The sequence below is a fragment of the Perna viridis genome, chromosome 5 (genome assembly GCF_037379345.1).
Source record: "Perna viridis isolate PV_CMFRI_1.1 ecotype Kerala chromosome 5, ASM3737934v1, whole genome shotgun sequence".
NCBI lineage: Eukaryota > Metazoa > Mollusca > Bivalvia > Mytilida > Mytilidae > Perna > Perna viridis.
The window spans coordinates 37,146,012-37,152,324 of NC_142449.1; positions in this window are offsets into that span (position 1 = coordinate 37,146,012).

Genomic DNA, 6,313 nt, shown 5'->3' on the forward strand with positions numbered 1-6,313 from the left:
GTGACCACAATGTTTTCATTGAACTGGTAGCTCATCCCTATCGCATGATTTAATCGTGTAAAAAAATCAACATCAGTTCCAGGGGCACGATAAATATTACAGAGTACAAATCTTTGACCCTTTGCGCTGATCTCAACCCAGAGTGTTTCGTCGATATCATTTTCTAAAATATTCAGTCTTTTGACATGAATATCGTCTTTTGTATATATTAATATACCGCCACCAAAGTTATCACGATCTTTTCGGATGACGGCTTTAGGAAAGGAGTCTAGAAGTATATCTTCATCTTTTATATTTGGATCTAAGTGTGTTTCCGTTATGGTTATGATATCAAAATCCTCACAGAACAGGTTTAAAAAATCTAGTTTGTTCCGAATACTTCGTATATTAATGTTACATAGTGAAAGGGAGTTGTCGTTACTGGAGGAGCTAATAGAAAACTTTGAGGAGTTAATTATAGGACCTGGGTTCATTTCAACATTTCCTGTAATGAGAATGAAGTGTAGTACAAAAAGCAGAAAAACTATGTCTATTTTGGGGTGTACTGATTGAAGAAATGAAAGGCCGATGACAAAAAATGTACAATTAAAATTAATGAGAAGCAGATCAAGATAGGTTGAATTTCTATAATTTAGGGGTATTGAATTAATCAGTTTTCTGTTGTTAAATAAACCAATGGCTGCTCGCTCTGTAAGTACAAAGATCATTACCTGCCATCTATCACAGAGACAGAAGTTGCAGATATGATGGTATAACAGCCACTGTCAAAGAGTATTACACATGTCAATTCACCATCACCAACTTTAGAAACATAACATAAAACACATACATTATATACAAAACAAATTACAAAGACTTGAAGAAAATACATATATGACATATACGTCATAGAGGCTGAGTGGGTATTGGGATTTGACGATGTAATATATCTACATATGTATTTAGGGACGTATCATTTTTTAGCTGGGAGGCCTAGGGGTAGTCATTTAGAATTGAAAGTTGGAGAAAAAAAAAGAACCCCTCGCCTAAATATAGGGATATTTTTAGGTCCCCCTTCTTCAAGCTAGGGAAAATACTTTATCCCCCTTTTTCATTTATAGTTATTGTACAGATATGCATGTAAATTGCGGTATACCCAAAGTAAAAATTCAACGTCAATAATATGATGGGTGGACAGATATCGAGTGTGTTCCAATATTGGTAGCCATGTCATATCTGTTTGTAGCTTCATTACAATGAGGACATTCAAATATAAGACTTTTTATGTAGTTATACACTGTCATGGGTCTTTTTATATCATTTGCATTTCAGCAATTAGGAAAGTTTTGAGAAATGATCCCTCACTATGAAGATAGATAAAAACCTGAACTCTCCTTTTCCATCAAAAGAAAAAAACAATGACATCCCCTACTTTTTGACCAGCCCCCCTCCCAGGCAAAAAATGATACGTCCCTTACGATTAATATGTTATGCGCTACCAGTCAATTAACTAATAGTAAATACATATAACATAAATTAATACATTATACTGTTCAACTGTTTATTGTCATAGATTATTATAGATTACTCCAGTTGCTGTTTACAGGTTGACAATTATTCACTTGGTACTCTATTTTCAGTTATAATTTGTTACATGAGGAAGTACCTGAACAATTATATGAGTAAACTTTCTCAAATTTTATCCTGCAATTAGCTTTATCATTAAGTAGTACATTGTACTTATTGGGCAGGTTAGTTTGAATTGATAGGTCTGCAGAACTGTAACATCAGGGGCCTCGGGCATGTATTACAGTTATACAGTCCTAGCAGCAATTCAAATCCAAACAAAGTACAAAGTACTGCAGAGTAAAAATGAGTTTTACAACCAATCATATATTATTTAAGTAATATGAAGAAATCACAATTTTTTCGCCATATTAATATGGAATAAAGAGAAAGTAACAAAAAGATATATATTAACTGATTCGACTATTAGTATTTCACCTCCATACAGGTTATATCGATGCGAACATTTGATGATATTTATTCATATGCAATATTTTAGCTATACCTTACTAAGATGTATGATAGCTATATCTTACTAAAATGTATGAAACATACTTACAAAAACAACTAGAAAATGTGTAAGTGGGACGGAAGATGCCACGATCGGTATTCATATTAACCTAAAAGTTTAACTAGAAAGTTCCATGCTAATTCAAGGTGGACCCTGTTATGTCAACATAGTTATACCCGGGGTTATATCTTATAACATAGTATCATTGCCCTTCCATATATTTGGATTTTATGGACCTAGAGACAAAACTTGACAGTGGTTAAATGGAGAATGTAGGTCAAAATGTCCCAAGTCCGCATTTTGGATCGTGCTTTACTAACCAAGATAAACATACTGACAATGTATCGTTGTCCTATCACGGAGTAGTACCCAAGAAAAAAGAAAAAGAAAAAAAACATAAAAAAAACTAACAAACCTAATCAAGTCACTTAAGAGGAAAATGTATGTCAAATTGACATAATTTATTGTGGATCTTGGTGTTCTAATTAAGTAACAGAGTATCGTTGCCCAACCATATACAATACCCGAGAAATGGACCTAAGCCCAAAAAATCTTGACCAAGATAGGAACGCACGGACGTACTCACGGACAATAGTAAATTTATATACCCCTATCATTTCCGTGATAAAACCTGTATGGATTTCATAGTCTGTACAACTTTGACATAGGAGGTCCAATGTACGTATAAATTCTCTAGTTATACTAAGGAGTAATGTTTGAAATGTGATAAAGTTTTTTTATATTATCATCTAAATCGCAGTCCCAAAAATTCAGGTAAAATTTGGATAATTGTTTCTATTGATATCAAACAGAACAGGTAAATTTGTCTAAATACAGCCTACACAAAAAAAAACCAAAAAAGACCCGCAGGTAGAAGTTAGAACACATGTTTTAGATGAATGCTTATGTTTACAAACAATAAAATAATAACAATTCATGAAGACATAGATAGGCTATTTTAAAGCACAAAGCATCCTTTAGACGTTTATATCACGGCTATGCTCAACTGCTGCATGATCTCTGATACGTCGCTCGAAGTTATCTATATCATCAAAATTGTTTATGATCTCTTTTCGACTTTCTGCATGCTGTTTAACGAAAATTCTACCATCAAATGTCCAGTATGCTTCGATTAATTTGTCAATTTTAAGTTTGGCAAGTCTCTTAACCAATTCCGTTCTATAGGGTGTTAGACTTTCTGTAATAAAGGTGCCATTTGTGTCGGCCTATGTCATTCAGTCCAATATTCAAATTCATTTTGCCATTGCAAATATCAAGGACAAGTTGGTCAGTGTTTACAGGGTGCTTGATTCGGCCATCCATCTGTTGGAACTGGGACATTGTGAAACCTAAGACTAGTTCTTCTAGAATATTGTTCCTGATTTTCTAGTCTGTATTCAAGTTCAGCGATTTTTTTATATAGAGCGTCGATGTCTCTTTCACGTTCTTTGACCGCACTAATGTTGGCCTGAACGGATATTTCTAAAGAGGATATTTCAATAAATTATTTACAGATTTTTTGTTCATTTTTGTGATGATTGCGTTCTGTTTTTCCAACTCATTGCGCAGTGACTTTGTTTCATTATCGATTCGTAGATTGACTTGTTCAATGTCAGCAGATATAGACTCGTTGATTTTACTAGCAAGTATTGGCATTACTGTTGTCAGAATTTCTGGGCTCATCAAGATTTCTAATACCTTGTCTGCGAGATTTTTCGTTGCACTGTCTGTTTTTTGGTAGCCGGAGTTTGGAGTTCGGTTAAGTCATTCAACGAATTTCGTCTACGAATTTGTCTTTTTGTTTGCTTTTCAGCGGCAGGTAGGGTATCGGGGCTCTCTGGGTTGCGACGTTTGTTAGTGGTGGGTTTTGTAGAATCTAAAGAATCAGTACTGGGATTTGGTTGTGATTGGGTAAATATGGGCAATTCGTGATCATCATGTACGGAGGCATCCATGTTTGTTTACGTTTTCGTGAGTTGAGTTCAGAGTAAATGTTACAAATGTTATTACACACAATTTTTCAACAAAATTTCATATCAATCTGTCGATTAATATTCTAGCAACGATTTGATGAAAGTTATTCGTCCAGCATTTATGTTTTCCAGCAAAAAATCCCAATTTCCCGACGACAAATTTTATTCTACCATGTCAAGTTGACGCATGCCCGGTACACTCCTCCTAATCACGATCAAATGAATGTCTCCCAGGGACAAAGACCAGACATGGAAAACAGATATACACAACAAAATACATAAAATAACCAAAATAATACATACAAAGTAACAAAAGTAAATGAGCAACTCGGACTCGACTAAAAACTGGGAGCATGGACCAGGTACACCGGTAGGGTAAGCGTCCTCTTCTTTTCTAGAAACACCCGCCGAGTTGCTCATAAAAAGTCAAGTCTTGGGTAGACGAAAGAGGAAAGGAAAACTGTGACACGTAGAACAAATCAGTTTCATGGTGCAGATGGATACACCGTAACGATCCACGAGTTCATGATGACCATTAAACTTCTGTAGTGATGACTTAATTCTTGTAGCAACATAACCCTGTTCCAGAAGCCTTATTGTGTGCAGTCTAGCGCGATACAAAAAGTCTGCCAGTATCGGTAAGCTCTGGCATAACGCATGAGTTGTAATATGAAAACTCCATACGTCATACCATGGAACGAAAATCAATAAATCCATTCTATCTTAACATTCTCACAAAACTGTATAGTTTTAGAACAAAAAGATTCAATCATGAATTCACTATACTAGTATGTTAAACATCAGCAAAGAAACAAAGTAGTACAAATTCCATAGCATTGTATAACATGGTACTTACATAACCAGAAAAAAGTTGATATAATTATCACAGAAATGTCCCTTTAATTAGTTATTAAAATGCTTAGTTGAGTGACAAAATCAATTCAACATTTCTGTCTGTTTAATGTTCAAAATGGACCATTTGTCATATTTGGAACTTCTGAAGAAAACTAAAGAGAATCACATTGTGAGAAACACCTTCTAGTAATGGTAGACAATCATGCTATATTATCGCTGACCCTCAAAAGGCATTAAAATTATAAAGATGACATAAATAGTGATCACTTGGACTAGAGAATATCCAAGTTCAACAAATTTTTTGCAATGCTTTTAACTGATGGTCTTCACCTTATAGTTGCGAATATAGATGGCAAGTTTTATCGGTGAACTCTAAAATGTAAAGAAGTTATAGATCGGTCATAAAAGTGGTTAATTGGACAGGGGGTCCAAAATCTATGGTAGTTTTTTTCCGCAATGTCTTTAAACAGATGCGTTTTCCTTGATATGTGACACACTTTCTAGTAGTGGTGAATCATCATGGCAATTTACATCGCTAAACACCAAAATGAATGAAAGTAATAAAGCGGACATGAATAATGCTTTTGGACCCCAGTAGCCGATTTTAACTTATTTTTCCTGCAATGTATTTTTTGTTTTAAATTATGATTTTTTTCCTATGCGTAACGTACAATCTGGTAGGGAATGATAATTAGCAAAGTTTTTCTGCTACGTCTTTTAACGCTTGCTTTTTTTCGTTTTTTGTTTTGTTTTTTTTGTGCACTGTACTCTTTCTCGTGGTAAATAAACAAAGATTTAATCGCTAGACTCCAAAATGTATTGAAATGATAGAGCTTACAAGGTTTTGTGACGGACGGACGGGCAGAAAAACTTATTACTATAGGGCCTCCGTTGATCGTAATTTCAGTACTTTATATCTATATATAGCCATTGCCAACTGGTTAATCTGGTTCCGGGTAAATGAAAACATTCGAATCATCACGGTTACGAAAGAGTATCAATATGATAGCCATTGCCAACTGTTTAATCTGGTTCAGGGTAACTGAAAACATTCAGGTCATCACGGTTACGAAAGAGTATCAATATAATAGTCATTGTCAACTGTTTAATCTGGTTCCGGGTAATTGAAAACATTCGGGCCATCACGGTTACGAAAGAGCACACAATCATATCAAGAGAACCAAAATTTTAGCGGAAGTCACCCGGTTTTAGAGCATATCGCCATTTCGGCAGTCGAAAGTAAGCCAAAATCAGGGACAGAATATTTGACGATTAGCGACTTTGAAGACTTAAGTCTTTGATTTTCGTAGTCGCGTTCAGTGCACCGATATAAAAGTTTTTTTTTAGGATCGTACGCATTTATCAGAAGCTGGAGAATACAACAGTACACGTACATATGTATAGGTCGCAAAATGAAATATATTGCATA